At 37.9% G+C, this 24,085-nt stretch overlaps 1 long non-coding RNA gene across 1 annotated transcript; it reads right to left on the bottom strand.

Annotated features, from left to right (window-relative positions):
* Positions 1 to 9,439: 9,439 nt before the first annotated feature.
* On the bottom strand, positions 9,440 to 21,106 carry LOC128119746 (uncharacterized). Its single transcript, XR_008221661.1, has 3 exons — positions 13,952 to 21,106; positions 11,986 to 12,104; positions 9,440 to 10,212 (listed from the first exon to the last, which is right to left on the bottom strand). It is a non-coding gene; the product is annotated as an uncharacterized LOC128119746 (long non-coding RNA).
* Between the last annotated feature and the right edge of the window lie 2,979 nt (positions 21,107 to 24,085).

Raw genomic sequence — 24,085 nt, 5'->3', positions numbered from 1 at the left:
AGATTCATCTTTAGGACACTTAATTCATTTCCTTGGCTACGTACTCAGAAGTGTGTTGTCTAGAAAAGATACTAGCTTTATTCTTAAGTCTTTAGTCTCTATACTATTTTCCATAATAACTGTGCTAATTTACATTACCACTTATAGTGTACAAGGGTCCCTTCTCCTCCATGCTTATTCCAGAACTGTTACCTTGCATTAAAAAAAAAATAGTAATAGCCATTTTAACAGGTGCTAGTTCATTTGGTTTAAGTTTTCATTTCGCTAGTGGTTGCTGAGGTTGAATTTATTTTCATATATCTTTTAATTGTCTATTTATTTGCCTTTTCCTGATGAATACATTCTGGGCCCTCTGCTCATTTCAAAACAGATTTTGTTTTTGTTTTTAGTTTTGTTTCACTGCTGAGTTCCTTACATATTTCTTTAGTTGATTCTATCTTAATCTATGTTCTGCTACTATAATAGACTATAACAGAATACCTGCGGCTAGGTAACTTTTTTAAAAATCCCAGACATGTATTGATGTAATTCACACAGTTCATAAGACCTAGAAGCGCAGTATCAAATAAAGTAAATAAAGTCCTTCTTACAGTCCTTTATTTTGCATCATAATATGGCAGAAGGTCACACAGCAAGACTAAGGGAACCCAGATACTCAGATCTCTCCTGCTCTTCTGAAAGAGCCACTAATCATGCCTTGAAACTCCCACCCTCACCTTCATCCAAAGCTAGTTAAGTCATAAAAGTCCTATCTTAAATATCATCAACATATGAATTTGGGGATTAAATCTCTGACATGTTAAATTTGAGGTACATAATCCAAAACATAAAAAACCTCCTTTTCAGATGTGCAGTTTAAAAGCATCCCTTGTGCCCTATAAATTATCTCATCACTCTTGATTGATTTCTTTGCAGAAGCATTTCAGTTTGATATAATTCCATGTATCTTTTTTTGTTTGTTTGTTTTGGCTTTTTCTACTTTCTTTTGGGGCCAACACACCCCACAAAATAGTCTTTATGACTAATGTCTCAGAAGCGTTCCCCTCTTTTCTTTATACTACTTTTACTTTTTCAACTATTTGGTGTTTAATTACTTAGACCATTTTCAATTTATTTGTATGTATGTATTTGTGTGTGTGTGTGTGTCTCAGGGTGGGGGTGTGATTGCATGTGTGATGATCAGAGGCAGACTTGTGGGAGTCAGTTCTCTCCTTCACTCACGTGGGTCCTGAGATTTAATTCAAGTCATTAGGTTTGATGGCAAGTACCTTTACCAGCTAAGGCATCTCACTGGCCCCATAAGTAATACTCTAACTAGGACACTGATTTATTTTTGTATATGATGTGAGATCATGTTCTAGTCTCATTCGTCTGCAGGTGACGATCCAGGTCAAATAACCAACAGTCATTTGCCACAAACCAGCAGACAATGAATGTTTAGCTATATTTCTGAGTTCTCTGTGCCGTTTCCTTGGTAATTGTGGTGGTGTTATAATTGCATCATATTTTTGTATTATTTTATTTTTGAAGACTAGATTTTGAAACCAAATACAGTAACAACTCAACTTTCATTCTTTTGTTCATGCTTTCTTTATCCAGTTAGGGTCTTTTGTAGTTACATATGAATTTTTGAATACTTTTGCATTTTACTTAAAATGTCATTGGAATAGTGACTATGAGTCTGTTGAATCTGCAGATCTGAGTTTTAAAAGTCTTTTAACTATTAATTATTCCAATCCATAAACGCTCATTGTCTTCACATTTATTTGGGTATTCTTATATTCATTTTATCAATGTTTTATGGTTTTCAATGTACATATCTTTTACCTCTTTCATTACACTTATTTCTAGACATGTTTAAGGAATGTCTAGCATAAATGGAATTTGCTTATTTGACTTTTTCAGATTCTCTAAGTACTATTAATATATAAGAATGCTATTGAGCCGGGCAGTGGTGGCGCACGCCTTTAATCCCAGCACTCGGGAGGCAGAGCCAGGCGGATCTCTGTGAGTTCGAGGCCAGCCTGGACTACCAAGTGAGTTCCAGGAAAGGCGCAAAGCTACACAGAGAAACCCTGTCTCGAAAAACCAAAAAAAAAAAAAAAAAGAAAAAAAAGAAAAAAGAAAAAAAAAAAGAATGCTATTGATTTCTATTCTACAATTTTTCTAAATTTATTTACATTAAAACTGTAGGGGAACTTAATAGAGTTTCTCTGTATATCATAGCCTCCACCAAGAGGAATAAATAAACATTTTACTTTCGAACTTGGCTGTCTTTTTTTTCCTTTGGGCTAAATACAACTGTATACTTCCCATTATTTCACCCATAAGAGTGATTTTTCTAAATGAATCGTATTTAGCTGACTCTACTTATAAGAAAAAAATATAGGGAATTCATTTAGCTGAGATCTAACATATGAGGGATAATTTACATTGTGTAGTGGAAACTACTCTATTAAAAGAGAATTGTGCCTGGTTTTGTGATAACATCCTCTTCATCAAGGATGGAAGAGCAGGAAATGGAAAACTGAGTTATTCTCACCATCCCAGATTTTTCAGTTTGTTCACACTTTCCCAAAATGAGAATCTAGGCTCTATTTATTTAAAAATGCTTGATTTGCTTGAGTAAACTAGTAAAAATAGACTTTAAGATATTGACCCAAACCCACAGAAGACATTCTGCTACAGGGGGTAATTTAGTTACTGCTAAGAAGGCATTTTGCAGAAATAATTAAGAACTCAAATCTTAAAAGAAACAGATTAAGGCTGACCTAATTGCATAAAACTTTTAAAGGCAGAGAATTTCTTTCTGTTCACTAGTGATGGGAAAGCAGGGGCAAAAAAGATTTGAGAGGGGGGAACTTCAATATGAAGGAATTTCTGTTGCTGATGAAGTCGTCTTGTCAAGGTCAAGGTCACAGTGCCTGGAATAGCTGAAAGTAGCTTCCGATACAGAACTAGCTATTGAAGAAACAGGATGCCTCATCCTTTAAACACACAAAATGGAACCGAGAAAAAACTTGGTAGGAGGTTTTGTTGTTGTTTTGTTTGAATCTTTTGTTTGTTTGTTTTTACAGAGAATCCAGAGAAGAACTTAGCTCGGCTGACAACCTAATTCCAGCATGTGAACCCTGACTCAAGCTTTACCACCAACTCACAAGAGATACAATCGATGTCAAATTAAGCTCTGAGCTACCTGGCCCATCAGATTCACCTTCCTAAAATCACTCAATTGTGTTTTGCCTTAGAGAAGCCTGTATTACTACTATATCCGCTACAAACTTCACAGGAAAGCTACTTGCTTGAGGTTGTCTTTGGTTTTATACTTTGTCATGTGACTAGTATGTGACTAACTTCTATTCTGTGCTATAACTTGTTACAAATGCAAAAGAGATTTTATAGATTCACTTATAAATATTTATAATGCCACCACACATTTGGGTCACAAGACATGGGGAAATGAAGCTGATAAGTAAACCGGAAGCTTCTTTCTTAATAGCTATCTGTCATAGTGCTAGAAGGTTCTTTACAGGTTGGAAGAGGAAAGAAGTCATCTACAACCTTATCCAGTTGTCAACACTGCAACCTAAAATAATAACCACCTCATTGGTAGAATAATGGCTTGCATGTTATGGGTGTAACCAACAACTCTCAGGTTGGATTTAAGGCCTATTGCACAGGAGGGAATTCATGCCTGAGATTGTAAACTAGGTCCAAATCCTACCATTGAGGAGGTAATATTGGAGCACCTACTACTATGATTTTGTTAAATGGACATACTATCAAACTGTCTTCCATATACTTATCCTTATATACATAGATAAGTCAGCTCTCAACCTTCATCACAAAAGCTTCTCTTTGCAGTGAACATCAAACTCACAGATGTTTAGAGTGAAGAGAAAAAGTGAGTGTGGAGTGCATAGCCCTAAATGGGGCATCTATATCTCCTTCTACCCCAAGGCTTAGGGAACATCGGAAAAGAGGTAATAGTGCTGGTGGAATGGCAGATCTCAGATGCTCTTTTCCATGATGACATGGGTAGGTGAATTCACTTGAAAATGCCACTATTCTTATGCAGAATTTTAGTATTCATTTCAAAATTGTATTGCCAGGTTTTTCTCAGTGTGGAGTTCTCACCTGCAGAAATAAAATTTAATTTATACATTAAAAATAAATATTCTGTATCAAGTTAAGACTGGACAGGGGCAGATTATCTGCTACCACTGGTATCCCAGAAGCACATCTCCTGGTGTGGCATGTTAGGAGCGCAACCTCTAGTAAGAAGATAAAACTCCATAGAGCTGAGATATAAGGCGCTTAGGATCCAAGCATGTGTTCTTCCGATTATATCCCAGCACCCATGTAAAAGCCTGGTGTGATCAATCCATTTGCAAGCCCAGTGCTTGAGGAAGACAAAGACAGGTAGCTCCCAGAAACCCAATGGCCAACCAGTCTAGCTAAAGCAGTGTGTCCCAGATGTAACGAGAGGCTCTTTCTGAAAAAAAAAAAATAATAATAAAGTGGAAAGTGATGGAGGAAGACACTGCTGAACTCTGGCCTTCCCACACACAAGCACGGGCCAGCCTACCCACACACTTCTGAACACATGCGTGCATATGCCACACATATACGCACTCACACACAAAGACAATCCACCAGTTGATTTTAGGACCCAAAACTAGTTCTTGGAATTACTCTGTGTCACTGATTTCCCCGAAAACCCGAGTTTCCTGTAGTAGTTACAGAACAAAGCAGTTTATTCCTCTTCTTCCATTCACTTGACTTTTCTAACCTTTTCATCTCAGCCTTTGTTATTTCCCAAGATTTTTTTTCCATCCTTGTTTCATTGAGCATTTTGTCGTCTGTATCACCACTGATGGATTAAGCCTCATATATGTTATAAAGCTGCATTTCTCTGTTCTTAAGCCCTAAAACATCTATCTCCATCCTTGCAGCGCTTTCATATATATATATATATATATATATATATATATATATATATGAATATGAATATATATGAATATGAATATAGATATAGATATAGATATATCCCTTAGGTGCACATACTATTTCTGCTTTGCTGATGGTTCCTCAACTATATGGAGCAGTCATGTTTGGCAGAAAGAACATGTACCTCAGCACCCAAACCACACAGACTTGATGTTTTCTATAGAGCCTTGAGCAAATTACAGCGGTTTTGAACATGCATTTTTCTCTGTAAATGATAGTAAAGATTTCTGCAATAGTAGAGATACAGCACTGTATTTTAATTTTCAAACTCACTGAGTTTATAATATAATAATTCTGCATTCTCCCACCCAACATTCATGTACTCAAGCCAATGGGCTAAATTCTGAATAATTTTTTTTTATCTATATTCCAACCAGGTATTTGAGACCTTGACAATTTCTTGTAATGAATTTCTGCTTACCAAAACTGAAAGGACTAGAAAATAGCATTTTCTAAGAAAACCATTATACCCAAAGAGCTTTAAAACCAAAGGAGATGTTTCTTCAAAATTGAAATCAAAAATCAAAGGTGAATTCCATCACTATGTACTTAAGGCATTAACTGTGGGGTGGCTTCTGTTATGCATGTGATGAACTTCCAGAATCAGCGGGGGATTTCAATCTTTAAGAGTAAATTTAAGCAAGAGGAGTCCCTATGGCTAGGCAGCAATCATCATGACTTAAATCAGCATTCACAAGGGAAAAAGCCTGGATGCTGCATCTGACTATGAAAATGATTTATAGCAATGAAAAGTCCTGATCATGAGCTACAGTCAGCTTGCCAATTGGGTGCTATAAGGATTAGCACATCTACAAACAGGCTAGAAGGAACTTTCTAAGTCCCTTTTCTTTTGCCTACCTTTTTGTAATGCAGCACCATGGGACACTGGAAGCAGAGAAGGCAGACATTCGTTAGATACCAAACCATTTATCACAGACTTTCAACTTCCAGAAATGTGAAAAAATAATCTCTCTTTATATATAATTGACCCAATCTTAAGTGCTTGATTGTGGCAGCATTGCATGACAAAGGATAGATGATACAGCAGAAATTCACCCAAATTGTGCAAATGATTTTTCTAAATAAAAGGATTGTGCTCAAAGCCTTGCATTTTGATTTGTATTATTTTACAACTGTGAAGTGTTCAACAAGTGTGTACCATTTTATCATAAAATAGAAAGAATAAACACTGCCCTTCTGACACTTCCTCATGTTCTCCCTCTAGTTGTCAAGGAACAATTGCTTGCCAAACACCAGGAAATTAACAGCAATTATCACCAGCTGGCTAGCTGCTAGGAGTAGTCATCGGACTATAATCCACCCAGCGTGAGAGAGAAAACCTTGAAGGAATAGGGTTGATGATTAATCAAAGTTGAAATATGAACATCGAGGGATCACATCTATGAAGCTGGCCAACTGAGCACAGAATTACCAATTCTGCAGTCACAGCAGGTGATTTCATCAGGCCTAGACCTTCGTAAGAACCTGCGCAACAGTCTGCCTTGGGGAGCAGAAATTTATTTCACTTATTTGAATCGTTCCTGGAAATCTAACTAAAGTCAAATACCTTATTGGAATAAGTGACAGCAAAATTGTGTATACGCTATTCTTGCACGCATTGGGCTTCAAAGTACAGGAGACAGTGCTAGACAGTGTGAAAATTGACTTTTCACTGATACAAAACACAGGATTTCATGTATTCCCTGTAGCCTAAGCATGCAGTCCAGCCTCTTCTGATTGACTGACATGTATGTTGACCACATGAGAGCATAGTAACCTTAATTTTTCAAGTTTTCCTGCAAAGTTATAAAAGTTGGACCCGACTTTCCTGCTCAAATTCTGATCTAGTTTAAACACACATGAAGCTGAAGGAAGTCAGAAAACTAAAACCAAGAAAAACACGGGTTTTTTTTTGTTTTGTTTTGTTTTGTTTTATGACATCCTGGTTGGCCTCCAATATGATCTTACTGATATTAGAGGCAGCGTTAGTTCTGACCTCAGCATGAGGGCCAAAGCTTCCACTTTCCAAACTCCTAGCTGGAAAAAAAGCAGGGCAGACTTGAGTTGTCTTAGGGTGGAAATGTAACACAGCATCAGCTCTCAGGGTGTGGTGGTTGCTGGAGCAGCATCCTTGGCATCACCTGAGAAATTGTGAAAAATAGAAAATTATAGGCCTACCCTAGGAATATTGAATCAAATCTCTGAGAAGGGAACCAGCATTCTATATTTTTAAGAGTATCTCTAACTAGCTAATGGTAGTTAGTTCTAATATTCTGTACAAACAATTAAGGCTATCACCCACAGCAATTCATTTTTTGTTTCCAAATAATGAGAAGAAAAACGCCTTAAGGTTCCAACGCACAGAAATGTTAAATGTTTACAGATATTGAAATGCTAATTATCCTAATTTGCTCAAAAACAATGTATATACATATATATAATTTTCATGATGTACCCTATAAATATATACAAATGTATCATGTGTCAAAAATTTTAAATATAGCATTTCTAGAGGACTTTGATTCATAATTCAGCTTTAACATCAGAGGATGAGCAGGAAGCAAAACTATGCATGTTCATTTTCTCTTTCTAAGTTCTGCAATGACATCATCCACTGCACAATTGTGGAAAGTGAGTGTGGGAGGGTCAGAAACGGGCTAAGTGTCTGCCCCGTTTGGACATTTTCCAGTTACCTACTAACTCTCTTCATTCACTGAATTTTAATATCACAGCTATGGTTAAATATGGCATCCTGGGGCTGGAGAGGTGGCTCAGCAGTTAAGAGCACTGACTGTTCTATCAGAAGACCTTGGTTCAATTCCCAGCACCCACATGGCAGCTCACAGTTGTAACTCTAATTCCAGGCTCTCCAACACCCTCATGCAGATATACATGCTGGCAAAACACCAATGCACATAAATTAAAAAGAAATGACTTCCTTGTGTCCATTATTTGATGGATATTATGAAATGACCAACTTGTTGTGGGTTCCTCTTTCACAGAGCAAGCTCATCCCTTACTAACCATGCCTTGTAATCACTCATATCTTCCTGAAATCACTAATGGGCAGTATAGATTTTATGTCTTAGTGTTTCTAAAATGATTTATAATAACAACTAATTAAATTGATTGAGGATTTTTTTTCCTTTTTTGTAATTCTAACTGGCCCTTCCTCAATGAAAAATTTAGAGACTAATTCTCAATGCTATCAGTTGTACAGGGTAATAGGCACACATACTTTTTTTTAAGAACAGTGAAGAAAAATCCTCATTTTTAGCTCTATGGTTATCTAAAACTTAACTTAGAGGATTTATCTGAAAGTACTCCAGACAAACATTCAGATCAAGTTCAAAGAACACACTTATGCAATGTTAGCTAATGAAATACTTAAACAGGAAGCTTTTCCTTTTTCTTTTTCTTAACCAGAGAAATGATCCATGGCACAAAGTATATCAAACTGTATAATTATCCATGTCATGAATGATACTATAAACCCTGGCATTGTTTACACAACTGTATAAAACAGTGTACCTTCCAGACTGAAAGCACAGAACCATCACAAACTGAACACGACGATTTCTTCTTATGTCAAAACACATTGCTATGAAGGGCTGGCCATTTCCCATTCCACTAGGAGTTGACTCTGAAGGCATGCTGTGCCCAAAGCCAACAGTGTGGTTTCACTTCTATTTCTCATGTCAAATTATGTCCACTCATGTTGTCCAACATAAACTATGGTTCTGCACATAAGACCAAATACAAAATTAAAAAGCCATCAAAGATTCCTAAAGTCTGAAATAAGTTTCTTTTCCTTTGTACATTTTAAGGAAGGAATTAAAATGCAAAGATTAAATCTAGTTACAAACTAAAGACCTCAAAATCCAAGTAAACTAAAGCTTCAAATTAAACCTTCTTGTGCTTTTTGTAAGCAGAAAGTTTTTAGAAGTTATGATTCTACCTGATTTATTCTAGGACATTGAATCTTATTGATTCCATTTTAAAGAGTGAAGAATTCTGCATAGGTTCAAAATGACAATCTGTGAAAGACATGGTACAGTCACACTAAGACCTCAGCATGAATTGATCTTATGTGACCCACTTTCAAATTTCAGGATAAATAATAGAAAGAAAATGCACAGTGCAATTGATAGATATCTGAAAGACCCTACCAAAAAGGGAACACCTCTAGATAAAATTTCTTTTGAAGAACTATTGAAAAGCTTATTATTTATTAAAACTCAAAAAATCTGAGTCATCATTTCTCTGTCTAAAAAGAAGAAAAATAATAACCTATGATTTGAACCCTGAACATAATAAAGCTAATAACAAGGGTAGAGAAAATCTGGAGTTACTCATAATATTGGCCTAAAACAAATTACCAAATTTGGTGTCTATGATGAGGAACTGAAATAAAAAAGTCCTGTTTTAAGTCTAGAATGTATTTATTGTGATGGACATGTTCAACATTGTGACAGGGTATTATCAGGTATGAAGTTCACACTTGAGAATTACACAGTCAAGTCAAGAAAAATTGCAAAAACACTTCACAACAAAGACCCCCATACTTCATAATGTTTTTAAGAAAGTTTTCAGTTTGAGGTTGAACTATATTCATGGATTCCTTGAGCTACAACTGGCCCAGAGGCCATGGGTTGGACATGTGTCATTCTACAGCCTCTGGGGACAGAGAACTAAATGTAATTCCCTTTTCTCTCAAAACGAAGAGCCTCAATATTTTGGAAACCGAGACCCTAAAATTTTCAATTCTATTGAGACAGGCTCATAAACAAAGAAAATCAAAACCAGAAGAAATGATCTCAAATAACAAAAACAAATCAAAACACAGATTGGAACCTACTAAGATATCAGTTTTGTTAGTTTGTCAAACACAGCTATACTTTAATTATCAATCGTCAGTCACACAACAAGCCACCCCTCAATTTCGTGGCTTATACCCTTTTATTTTGCTAACAAGTTTTGTGGGTCAGGAACGTGGGGAAGTCTCCATTGCTTGTTTCACATCAAATCCACGCAGGAGCACTGGGGTGGCAGGTTCCACTTCCAAATAATTTTCTTTAGTTACGTGTCTGGGATCTGGATGTTCTTTGTTTTCTTTCTCCCTCCACACGGTGCTTCATCCTCTCAGGTCTTGGCAGTGAATGTGACCTTCTGACTCCATGAAGTTTCAATGTAATGAAACTCCTGCAATGTCAAAGGGTTTTCAAGTAGGTTGCCAGATTCAGCAAACAAAAACAAAGGGCCTACATGTTCAGAGTATCCATAATCAAGGAGTTTTTCATATCAATGTCCCAAATACTAATTATTAGTAACACTACTTCTAAAATGCAAAAGCCACACTTTCAAGCCCTTACACAATCTTACTTGAAATTGAAATGGTGTCACGGCCAAAAGTACCTATCTAGATTTAAGATGCAGAAAGACAGGCAAGTGGCAAATACACACACATCTGTGCTTACAGATGCACTATTCAAAATATCCAGGAAATGGAACCACCTAGATGCATATCAATATATTAATGGGTAAAGGAAAAAAGATACATAGAAAAGATGGGATTTTTATACATCTATAAAGTAAAATAAAAGCAGTACATTTCCAGGAAAATGGTTGAAACTGGAAATCATTGTGTTAAACGAAACAGGCCAGCTCATGGAGTGGGCCGTAAGTCAAATCAGATATTACTTGGTTATTCCCACAAGCTTTCTGCTACTGTTGCACTAGCTCTTCTTGTACGCAGGGCGCCATTTTCAATCAAAAGGTGTGAAGCTGGGCTGTTGTTTACATTTCTCTTTTGGTAGCTTGCAGAGTACCTTCCTATACAAGAGACACTAGAATATGACAGCTCTGCGTAGGCACCAGATTGATTCCGTGTCCAATGAGTTAGGTAAATGCTGTCTTCAGCAATGGAGCCCTGCCATCAGTTTGTGGTAAGCAACCTACATCGTCTTGGAAACAGCATTGGTTATCATGGGACCCCTTTGGCCAACAACTCATTTAGATGTAACTCAGTCTAGGTACTGGATGCTTCATTTGGTGAGAAGGCAAAACCAGTTGGGGCTCTGTCTCCCCAATTATTTGATGATTTCATTTAGGTCACCTTCATATGTGAATATATTTTAGAAAGCATCTACTGTATTAGGTTTCCATACTACCCCTCAAATGGCCCTTAATTTTAGCTGTCTCTCCCCATATTCTCTCCTTCGTCCCCCTCTTTCCTTCCTTTCCCCACTTTATCCTCCTGTTCCAGCACCCTTATGGTTTGGGGGTTCACATGGGACCCCTTTGGCTAACAACTCAATTAGATGTAACCCCATCCATTCATAACTAACTTATTTTCTTTTCCTAAAATGAGGTCTATTTGCACCCCCAGTCACTTACTCTCTACCTACTACCTAGCCTCTGTGACTCTTCAGATTATAGCACAGTTATCATTGGTATAACATTTAATATCAACATATAAGTGAATATACATCGTTTCTGTATTTTTGGGTTTAGGATATCTCAGAGGTTGTATGTCTTAGTCGCTCTTCTATTGCTGTGAAGAGACTCCATGATAAACATAACTGTTATGAAAGAAAGCATTTAAAAGGGGGTTTGCTAGTAGTTTCAGAGGTTTAGTCCATTGTTGGGGTCCAGCCCCAACCTGTCAAAGGGTTCTTAGAGGGAGGAGGGAGGAATTGAGAAATAATAGGAAGAAATATAAATGTAGATGGAGAGAAAGATAGAGACACAGGATAGCTTCGGGAGGGCCCTGGGTCAATAACCATCTGCTCCAAGTTTATTCATGATGGGCTTTTTATACATCAGCTGGGGAGAGGCAAAAGACCTCCCCCTTTCAATGTTGAGGTATAAAGTACCAACAAATGTAAACCCTTCAAAAGTCCTGGTAACCATGTCTTTGGCCAAACCATCCTATTATGCAGCCCTGCCAGGCAAAGTAAGTTCAGACTTTCTGACCTTGAGTACGGCCTCACTAGAGAGCTTCTGTGGGCCCCTGCACTCCATTATCATCATGGCAGGGAGAATGGTGGCATGCAATCAAGCTCTGGAGCAACAGCGGAGAGCTGCCTCATGATCTGTAGGAAGAGAGAGAGACTCTGGGCTTGGCATGGACTTTTGGAACCTCAAAGCCTACCCACAGTGATACACTTTCTCCAACAAGGCCACACATCTTAATCTTTCTAAACTTTGCAAATAGTACCACTCCCTGGTGACTAAGCATTCAAATATATAAGCCTATGAGAGGGCATTCTTTTTCAAACCACCATAGTATATATTTATATGTACATTTCATAGAACTAGGAAGGTGATTGTGAGGGTTGGGAGGAGATCTTAAAGGAGGTGGGAAACCAAAATTTTAAAGAATTCTAAAGAAGTGTTTTCCAGGTTCACCTAGTCAAGCTTTCAGAAGTAGCTGCAGTTGTGATGGAAAAAAACAAAGACACATCTTGAGCTGGCAACAGAATTTGCTGTTGTCTATGTGCTGCTGGAGTTTTAGGCATAAAAATTCCAACGTTATAAGGTCATTGAAGATTGTACCAAGGTTTCAGATAGCCACTTGGGCAAGGCAAAGTGTAGCACAGACACCCTGCACCAAACTCTAGAGTGAGTTGCATGAAGCAGTGAAGCAGAAACATAAATTGCAGTGGAGACCTCTGAATGTTATAAATGCCAATAATGTGGAATATCTGGGGGAAGTGGGGAGCTTTAGAAACCGAGTGAGGTCAACCAAACTGAAAAGTTATATGCTGGAAGTGACAGAGCTGGTGCCTCAGGAATACCCAAGGTTGTTGAAGCACAGATGATGCCAGCAGGAGCCCCAGATGCTGTCCGTGGTTTTGGTGTTTTTCCCTGTCATGTTTCAGTTTTGCTTTGGTCTGGCTTTTCCTTCCCAATCTCTGTATCTGGGAATAGTAATGTTTATTATGTGCCTTTGCATGTTGACAGTGTGTAATTTGTTTTAGATTTCATAGAAGATCACATTATCCATTTGTCTGAATCTTAGCAAAGACATTGACTTTTTTTTTAACAGTGTCAGAATTGCTAGATAATGGAATTTTTTGAAATTTTACTGAATGTATCTTGCATTGCAAGATGGCTGTAAGTCTACAGGGGTGGGATGATATAGCTTAACTATGGAATGTCCCTCACAGGCTCACGTGTTTTAAAATGTTGTCCCCAGTTGGAGGCAATGTTTTTGGAAACACTGGTTCAATTAGGAAATAAGACCTAGTTTCAGAAAGCAGATCACTTGAAGGTGAATATTAGGGGATCACATTCCTGTCCTACTTCTGATCCAAACTCTTTCTCATTTTTTATGCTTTCTAGTCTGGTGAAATGCAAAGAGTCCCAGATACACACTTCTGACAATATGGAACCACCTGCTCTCATGCCTTCCTATCATGATGGAATATATACATAAATAAATATATATTTGAAGATATATATATATATATCTTCAAACCAAAAGTCAAACAAATCCTTCCATAAAGTCTTCTTGTTAAATATTCATTTACTGCAGTGCTAAAAGTAATAATACAGAGACACACCCTAAGGTAGAATTTATTAATATCCCAGGTGCTTATCAATCTAACAAAGTTGATAATTAACGATCATAGAAATTAGCATATTTTTAGTGTAATGGAAGTATAAGATATCGTGATCGAATTGTCAACTTACAACATCTAAATTTTGCAAAGAGAATACAGTAATACCTTGTATATTGTTCCAAAATATTTATTCTCACTTCCAGCAAGCCAATTATATACCACATTATTGTCAAACACCAATGCCTCCAGTAGAAGGGTATAGATACCCATACCTTTGGGTATAGGGTTTGTGCACAACATTTCATATAGATATTGGTGTGTAAACAAATGTTACATGCCCAAGTTATAGTATTGAAACAAGTTTTTGCCATTACCAGCTCTTAAAGTTTTCCGTCTTCTATGGGAAGAGCAGTCTTTGAAGAAGCAAATATCTTCATCCTGATTTCTGAAATAAGAAAGAAAATGTGGGATCTGGAGACATGGCTCAGCAATTAAGAACATCCTCATGCAGAGGATCCAAGCCCAGTTCCCAGCACCCATAGCTCCAAATTGAGTTCTCACAACCACATGTAACTCAAGTTCCAGGGAGATCTGATGCCAGTAGCCTTCATAGGCATCAGCATTCAGGTATACATATCCTCACAGAGATGCATACACACACACACACACACACACACACACACACACATCCACACACAGGCTGAAAAGACATATACACACAAAATGAAATCTTTTTTAAAAAAAAATTGTAGAACAGAGTTATTAATGATCTTTAAATTTTTTCAACCCCTGAGATGAGTAGTTTAATGTCCACAGATAGTGTCTGACATATCCCTCATCATATGCACCCATGAAACATGAGCCTATTTCCCTTAGTTATTATTGTCATGGTATAACATCAAAATTTATCTTATAATATGATGATTCTTATTATGTTTAGATTTCATACCACTGACATATATAAAATGAAATTCTGATATCCTAATAAGATTAAGGTTCATAAGTATATTTTTCTATTATATTCTCTTTAACTCCAATACCCGAGTCTCATGTTGTAGAGGGAGTCTCAAGGTTTCCAAACTCAGGGCATTTTCGAATAGATTTATACTCACCTATATTCCACAAGACAGTGTTCACATTAGAGATTTCACATTCAATATCTCAGCTTGTGATTTCTTCGATAGTGTGAGTATGCAATAAGGACAAAACCATCCTGAGTAAAGAAATCTTACCAGCTCATATTCAAAAGAGAAGAATATAACAAAATTTGGAGTTTGATTTCTTTGAAATTTAATAACAAGGCATATTATTATGAGCATCTAATATTAAACAATAATTTCTTTGTATTTTTCTGCTGTTGCTTTAACTTGTAAGAGGGTTTAATGTCTGTGAGCGTCAATTACTCTTAAATGATTGATTATACATAAGAAATATATTTTGAAATGTAGGGAATCTTATTGCTTACATACCTTAGTATGGATATTTGATATTTTTATGAAATCTTGATAGACTGTGTTTAAAAAAAAACATGGCTGGAAACAATTTAGAAGAGGAAATAGACATGCAAATGAATTTTGAGTGCATCCAAGTGTAACTCAAATGTTAATTTAAAATTGGACCCCTTGCTCAATTTCTCAGGCAAAATTATACTAACCACTTGTAGTCTCAAAGAAACTATCAGAAGTAACTGTTATTTACATAAGGGACATAGCCTGAGACAGAAAGGAACTTAGTGGGCTCTCTTCCCCCAAGGGGAGCAACCCTAACTAGTAATCCATGAGCTCATTAGTCAACCTCAGTGGGTTGTGAGAACAACTGAGAAACTCTCAAGGGAGCTGAATTCCCTCCACTTTCATGCTCTTTACTTATGACTCTTCAGTTATCTCTTTTTCACTCTATCTCCACCAATGATCTATGAATTTCTATAAAGTAATTGGATACAGTTAACAAGCCATTTATTCTCTTTCATGATAGGGATAATGTGTTTTACCCTGATGCTCAATATCATAAATGGTGTACAGGAAGAGGCTTTTTTGCCAAAGGACCAAGTAACAATGTGCTTTCAATATGGTGAACTAAAAAAGGCTGTGGAAATGAAACCCAAGTCATCAAAGACAGCCTGTGATCAGCAGCTTCGTAGATCTGCTCACTTCCAAGCAATGACTTGGAGGTCCAGTTGGCTTTCATATTGCTATTGTGCACTTGAACATATGGCTCTCTGTCAGTGTTGCTAAGGTAAAGGGGAAAAAATGATAGTACTACAGCATTTAAATGTTTCGGCACAAAAACAGCAAAACCAATTGCAAAAATTAGTTGGTTCATCTTAACATACAGAAAAACAGGAGAGCACGTGGAGACTTGCTAATATGCTGGTAGCTTTGCCACCATGTATTTGTAATATTTTAGAAATCCCTTAAGCCTGTAAGACTAAATACAAATCACATTTTACATATATCAAGTTTGTCAGTAATGAGACGACAATATTATTTTGTCTATTGTCTTGATTATTTGTTTAGTTTTCTAATTACTTCACAATTTAGGGATAATTTTTATTGTGAACCTAACATACCATCATAGAGTATTAAAAGATTAATGAACGGAGAACTAAATGATAAGAGATATAATACAGGATCTCAGTACAAAGACAGATCACTACAAGCCAGATAAGACTTAACCTAGTACTAATAAGTATCTTGTAAGACTTAACCTCAAATTTTTTAAAACAGATTTTATTCATATTTCTTAACATTTTTTGTTCTCATAAGTGTGATTCACAGATTACTTTTGTAAGCCTATCCTTTTTCATTAAATAACAACTAGAAAGACATGGAAATGTCAATGAATTAATCCAAGCATGCCAGAGTCATGAGAATTAATATAGCCATGTCAGAGTCATGAAATGTAGGCCTTCAAATGTAAATTACTTGACTTCTATATGGTACAAAACCATTATTTCTCACAATGACCTGGCAGAATTGTGTTTAATAAGTGGCAGATCCATTGCAAATTCATACATGTTCCACTGAAAATTTCAAATTAAAGAGAGCTTAAAGAAAATCCAACATGCTCTATTTGCTAGCAGAGACATTCTATCTGATTCGCGTGTACTATTTATTTGCCACAATACTATAGCAAAATAAATGACAAATTCAACCTTAAGAAAGAAAAGGTTTATTTCGTCTGATAGTATCATAGGACATAGTCCATGATGGCAGGAAAAGAATGGTTTCAGGACTATGAGGCACCTGGCCAATCAGGAAGCAGATGAAGATGAAGTTTTGGGTACCGCTTGCCTTTTCATTTTTATTCAGTCCAAAATCTCAGTTCACGGAATGGTACTTTGACATTCATGGTGAGTATTCCACCTCAGTTAGCCTGATCCCGTACCTGGAGGTTGGTTTCCATGGTCATTTTAAATACCACCACATTGATAAGCAAGATTGACCATCACTGTGCTGCTATTCTTCCTTTTAATATACTTGTTTTTTTTCTTGACACTTAATAAAAGCAAGTTTTTTAGTTACCCTGAATATTTATTCTACATCAACCACCATGGCAGTGATCACAACAGAAGACTTTCCATGAGACATTATAGATGAGGTTCTTCACTGAACACTGTTACTTCCTTGCTCCATGTGGCTCCTTCAAGTCGATAAGTATGGCAAGCACTTACTCACAAGTCTAAACCAGGGGTGTTTCAATCTCAGTGTTCATTTATCCTCACAAACATTAGCCTAATGTTTATGGCAAAAAAATATACCAGTGGCTTGTCTGCAGACAGATTCCTTTCTAAATTAGAAACTACAAATTACTAATTCAATCAATAACATTAAACTTCAATGGGTGCATCACATACAGTAGGTTTCTTTATTTAAAAAATGCTTGTTATATAATTATTTCCTTTATAATATGGAGAAATAAATTTTATTGTATGAAGAAACAAGTGTATGGTGTGCACGAGTGTGTGTGCATGCATGTGTGTGTTTAGAGTGTGAGAATTTGTGGAAGGGGTCACACAATGTGTGCACACAAGGAAGCCAGGAGTTATCTGCTGTCCTGCTTTATCATCCTCTTACTTCTTCTCTTGTAACAAGAACTCTCGCTGAACATGGGCCCCACTTATTTTCAGCTAGGGTGACAGCCATCAAGTCCCAGTGAGCCTCCTGTCCAGAACAATCCCCCACAGCGCTGGCGTTATAGATGCATGCTGCCATATCCAGCTTTTCATGTGAGTATCAGGTATTTGAGCTCAGTCTCATAAATGTGAACCAGTGTTTTCAGCCATGGAGCCATCTCCTCAATTCCCATAGGAGAGTTTTTGCATAGATGTTTGTCTTATAAATATAATAACTTTGATTAAGGTTAAATACATATACAATATATGCTACTGTTTCACAGAAATTAGTTAATATTAGCTTTAGAATTTGTCTTGTATTTCAGTACTATGCCTCAATTAGTATGCATTCAAATGTTTATATAGTAAAACTATTATCAATATAATGTCTTCATTAGTACTACCCTACATATCAGCCAAATGACAAAAGACAAAAATTCAAATATTTAAATAAAATAAAGCACAAAGATGAGTAAAAATACTGGAAAGGGAAACAAGAAAATATAATGAAACACTAAACAGTCCAGAATATTTTCTTCCTTTCTGAAATAAGAGTGTGTTACTGTACTTTAAGAAAACAGAGCTGATAAGCTAAATGAACATGTGTAGAAACACATGCACATGTAAAATAGGAGTTGGGTTATGTAATCACAGAGGCCAAGAAATCTGAAAATATTCATTGCCTCCAAGACGAAGAAGCAAGAGATACAATTGTAGTGTAATTAGTCTGAAACTTGAATCCAGGTAAGAGTGAGAGAGAGGGAGAAGAGATGGTTTTCTTAACATCTAAGAATAAAGTCCAAATCTGAAGACATGAGAATCAGGAGCACTAATGTCCAAGAGAATGAGAATGTCTGTCCCAATCCAGACAGAAAGAATTGAACCTTCCTGAGACGGTGTTTTTATTTGACTCCTCAACAGTTTGGGTAATGCTTGCCCATATTGGAGGCAATCTGTTCTATTCAGTGTGTGAGTTTACCTGCTAATCTACCTGTAAACACACCTGCAGATGTACACCAAAATAATGTTTGCCAGACGCTTATGCATCACTTCATCTATTCAAGTTCATGTGTAAAACTGGCCATCACAGATGAATTTAGCGCTCTCGCTCTCTCTCTCTCTCTCTCAAAATTACATAATTTTATACAATGATATAATACAGCCAACTTTGTCAAATCCACAGACTACTCTTTCCCTCCAACTCCTCAAAACCTCTCCCTTCATATTTCTTGCCTCCCCCACCCCATTTTAAAAAATCCGTTGAGTACATTAACACTGCCCATATGCATGTAAGTGTGGGGTCATGCATGGGGCATGGTCCACCTACCAGTAGCAACCCCTCCAAATAAAAAATGGCGGCTCCCTCTAGCAGTAGCTACCAACTTCAATATTTCCCTAGGGCTCCTGGGGATCCTAACCTTGCCATGCTGGAGCTGTTACTGCCTTGATCTTGTGCAGGTAACCACTGCAGCTGTAAGTCCATGTGTGTAGCTGCCATGTCACACACAAAGGACAGCACTTTAGGATATTCCCATTCCCACTAGTTCTCTCTTCTTCCGGCCCCTTCCTCCATGATGTTCCCTGCAATTTGCAGAGGGACTGATATGGATGTCCCACCTGTGACTGAGCAATACAGATGTCCCATTTACAGATGAGAACTCTCATTCACTTATTCTCAGCACTTTGGACAACTAGACATCTTTGCATTTACCACTCTCCACTGCAATAAGAAGCTTCTTGGAACAGCTTGAGAACAGTACAAATCTATGGATATAAATCTAATTATTCAGAAGGCAGTTTGGTATGACTATTTAACAAACCATATCAATAGGTTCTCTTCTAGGACCTATGTTTTCCTACTCATTTTTTCTGACCAGATTTACAGTAGCAGATACGAATTCTCTCCACTGAGCAGCCCTCAGATTTAATCAAGTGAATCATTAGTTATCTCTACAAAAATTCTTACTAGTACTTCACCAGAAAGCACATCTTGTATTGCAGGTCAGACTAAGCATTCAGGGACTAGCACTGAATAAGACCTGCATAAAACCTTTCAACACTAAAAAAGCTAGTCCACAGGGAAAGAGTTTTCTGGTCACTCCAAGACTGATTTCTCTGTATACCCTATAACCAAAGTGTGTGGCATCTTCAGCAACAAGGCCTTACCATAATCACTTTTCTATTTCTGTGAAGAGACATCATTACCAGGACAACTGGTAAAAGGGAGAGCTTATTGGCAACTTGCTTACAATTTGAAGATGTTAGTCCATGATCATCATGCCCAGGAGCATGGTAGAATGCAAGCAGGTATAGAGATGGAGCGGTATCTTACATCTGATCCATAAACACAAGGCAGAGAGTGATAAAACTGGGAATGGTGTGAGTCTTTTAAAACCTCAAAGCCCACCCCCAGTGAACACGTCTTCGGGCAAGGTCACACCTCCTAATTCTTTCTACACAGTTCCACCAACTGAGAACCAAGTACTCAGATATGTAAGACTATGGGCATCCTCATATACACTATAGCATCTAGTTGTGATAGACAACCAAAAGCAATGGCAAGAGCCTGTCTTGTTTGGGAGCCTCTGGGGCTTCCCTGACCATTAATTCCTAGGGAGATAACCCAGGCCTGGTACTAAGATTTTTATTTAATAACCCATATCTTCCAGGAGCAGCAATGGACACCCACGTGGGGCCCTCTATTCACACACCTTTTTCTTGTTTTTAGTTATCTGTTTAATTGACTTACAAACTAATGAGGTTTCATAGAAAAACAGTATATTTATTTCCCATCCTCTGGTATGCATGTATGTTAGTAGCAAGTCCAAAGTGATTTCTACCTCCTGCTTATTTGATCCAACTAGCATAATATTATCAATATAGTAACCCATGTGATATTTTGTGGAAGAGACAGATGATCGTGATTCCTCCAAACTGAATTATGGCACAGTGCTGGAGAGTTAATATATCCTTGAAGGTAAAACTGTAAAGGTATATTGCTGGCACAAAGGTATATTGACAACTGAAAGCAAATTGCTTATGGTGGTCCTTATGGAAAAAGTACTGAGAAAAAGGCATTTGCCAGATCAATAGCTCTGCATGTACCAGGAGATGTGTTAATCCTGTCCAAGTAAAGACACCACATCTCTGGTGCAGCAACTGCAATTGGAGTCACTACTTGATTGGGTTTTCAATAGTCAACTGTCATTCTTCATGATCCATCTGTCTTCTCTGCTGTCTGAAAGGAAGTTAAAGGGAGATGTGCTGGGAACCACCACCCCTGCATCTTTCAAGTCCTTGATGGCGGCACTAATTTCTGCAGTTCCTCCAGGATTGGAGGAATCCAGTTGTGATACTGTTTTTGAATCACTGTTTTCCCTGGCAGATGCAACCCTAAAGATTTCCATTCAGCCTTTCCAACAATAATTCTTAAATCACAGGTTCAGGAACCACCTTGAGAATTCTGCTAACTTCTTTTTTTTTTAAATTAATTTTATTTTATTTTACAATATACTTTAATTCTACATATCAGCCACAGATTCCCTTGTTCTCCCCCTCCCGTTCCTGCCCCCAAGTGGATCAGGCCCTCTGAATTGGTGAGACAGTGTAGCAGGGTCCTTGCTGTTGTTCCCTTTGGGGGTGGGGGCCAAGTAGGCTCAGAGTCAAACCACACAGACTCTGGGAGAATGTCGAAACAACAAGCTCAGTTTATTCAAGAAGAGGCAAGCCTTATATACCCTCCACCCCACCCTGGGGGGAGGTCTGATGAATATGCATCTGCTGGGGTGACATAGCTGCCTCTCATTGGTCTAGGTCATCTCCAGATCATGTTTCAGCTGCTGTTGCTAAGACCTTCAGGCAGACCCAGGCTGGCTCTCAGAAAGTATCTTTTTTACTTGTTTGGGCCATCTGGCCCTCGAGCCCATTAGGGATGAGTCATCCCACAAGACAGTTGATTGGCTTGATCTGTTTGGGAGGCATCCAGGCAGTGGGACCAGGTCCTGTGCTCAGTGCATGAGTTGGCTGTTTGAAACCTGGACCTTATGCAGGGACGCTTGGCTCAGCCTGGGAGGAGGGGACTGGATCTGCTAACTTCTAAATGTATCTATACCAATTATACATTTTGGAACTAGGGAAATAACCATAGGATGAGTTGAAAGATGCACTAGATCTAATGTGAGTTGGACCTTAGCCAAAACTCCATTGATCAACTGACCTCCATAAGCTCCTACTGTAACTGGAGAACCACAATGTTCTTTGGAGTTTCCTAGAATCAGCATCAATTCAGAACCAGTATCCAACAGACCCCAGAAAGTCTAATTGTTTTTCCCCCCCTGTGCCCTGTTATCCTTGTAAAAGGTCTCAGATCCCTCTGGGAAACAATTAGAGTTTACTTAGCAGTAAAGCTTTTAGGTGTTTTATCAAGATCCTTCCTAAGGGGTAACTGGTTATCCCTTCATTCAAAGGGTTCTGGGTCTACAAACTGATTCAAATCTGGAAATTCATTCATGGGCCAAGATTCCCTTTTGCCATAATCTAACAGAGCCTTTCTTTCATTTGTTTGAGAATTTCACCCACCTATAGAGATCAAACAAAATGCAGTAGGTCTCTTATCTACTCCATGCCTGGAAACAACATGATTGATTACCCAAAACTTCATACAAGTCACACCACCATACAAATAACTTTGCCTGTGCTGCCCATTATGGGTGAGGCCATTATGGACACTGCTTTTCCTAGACAGCTCATCATGATAACTGTCACCTTGCCTTTGGTGAGTTAATGCTGCCATTTGGCCCCTGCTACTTTGGGGCCCAATTAAACACATTGCATTAATTCATCCAACTGAGCAGCAGGTCTCTGACCCTGTTCTTTTCTTCACGGAAAAAAGTAACAACTGTAGATGAAGTTTTTTCCAGTCACGCCCAGGCCCACAGCCACTCAGACCCAAGTAAACACACAGAGACTTATATTACTTATAAACTGTATGGCTGTGGCAGGCTTCTAGTTCTTATATCTTAAATTAACCCATTTCTATAAATATATACCTTGCCATGTGGCTCGTAGCTTACAAGTATCTATACATGGCAGTGGCGGCTGGCAGCATCTCCTCACTCAGCTCTCCCATTCTCGGAATTCTCCTCTCTCTTTGTCCCCCCTGTACTTCCTACTGGCCAATCAGCACTTTATTTATTAACCAATCAGAGCAACACATTCACAGCATACAGATATCCACAGCAAACAACAAAGCTCTTCAAATGTGCTGGTGTATCTCTAACCATTTTTCATCTTATAAGATTAGTGAAGGGCATGTCTTCTGGGCCTTCTCACTGTGGAGAATTCAGTTTTACATAGCCTGCCCACTCTAGCATTGTCACTTCCCTGAGCTTTAAGATCGCTTCCTCAACACTAAGCCAAGGTATACTGGTGGACCAGCCTGACTCCATCTTAGGATCACAAGCCATCTTGTTACAAGATCAAAATGAGTTCATTCCTGTTTTCTATAAAATCGGAGTTTGACCATGTTTTGACCCATTTTCTGGAATTTGACATGTTCCATACCCTCTATCTTGACCTCCAATATGATAAGATAAAACATTTTGCCAAATAATTTTGAGATGTTCTGTGAAGTTCCTAAGTAACCCAAATCCCTTGGAAACCCCCTAGCTTTGCAGTTTTGGGGGTTATATAAGCTACAATTTTTCCCATGTTCAATGCCATCTTTTCAAACCCTACTTTAGGGAAATAGCCCTGTCTGCCAGAAAAATAAAAGAAAAAAAACTTGCTTAATTTTACCAAAGAATTTAGGTAATGGTCGTTACTCTCATTTAGTGGGATTGACAATATTAGGCATCTTCAATTCCTTTTCAGTAGGCCGTCTTCTGACAAATGCTTGAGCCAACCCTTCAGACAAACTTTTGACATCTTTTACTTTTTTTTTTTTACTTCATAGATTCCATATTAAACATAGACTCTCCACTCAGTGGACCACATATCAATAAACTCAGCCTGATCCAGTTTTCTCTTCCTTCCACCATTATCCCATACCCTTAAAAATCTATTTCTACACATATTCCCCACACTTCTACTTGAATAACCAGCAAGCTCACTAACTTGTTAGTAATGTAGCACACCTCCTCATGCACTGTACTTTCTAGCTCCCCTCTGGAAACCTGTTCAGCCTTAGATCTGGTTATAAGTCTAGAGACAACTACTGGTAGGTCCTGTAGGACATCAGTATTACCTTGCCTGGCATTTCCTTTAGAGAAAGTCAGTGCTGGTTTAGCAAACAGTGAAGGACTAAAAGGCAGAAAAGGCAATATTTCAGGGGATGGTTATGTGAGTATACCTTCTGGTAATGATGGAGAGACTACTTCCTTGGGTGAGATAAACC

The sequence above is a fragment of the Peromyscus californicus genome, unplaced genomic scaffold, assembly GCF_007827085.1.
Source record: "Peromyscus californicus insignis strain IS unplaced genomic scaffold, ASM782708v3 Scaffold_24__1_contigs__length_46423439, whole genome shotgun sequence".
Classification (NCBI taxonomy): Eukaryota; Metazoa; Chordata; class Mammalia; order Rodentia; family Cricetidae; genus Peromyscus; species Peromyscus californicus.
Note: the sequence above shows the minus strand (reverse complement) of the source record. Positions and strands in the feature narration are given on the sequence as shown.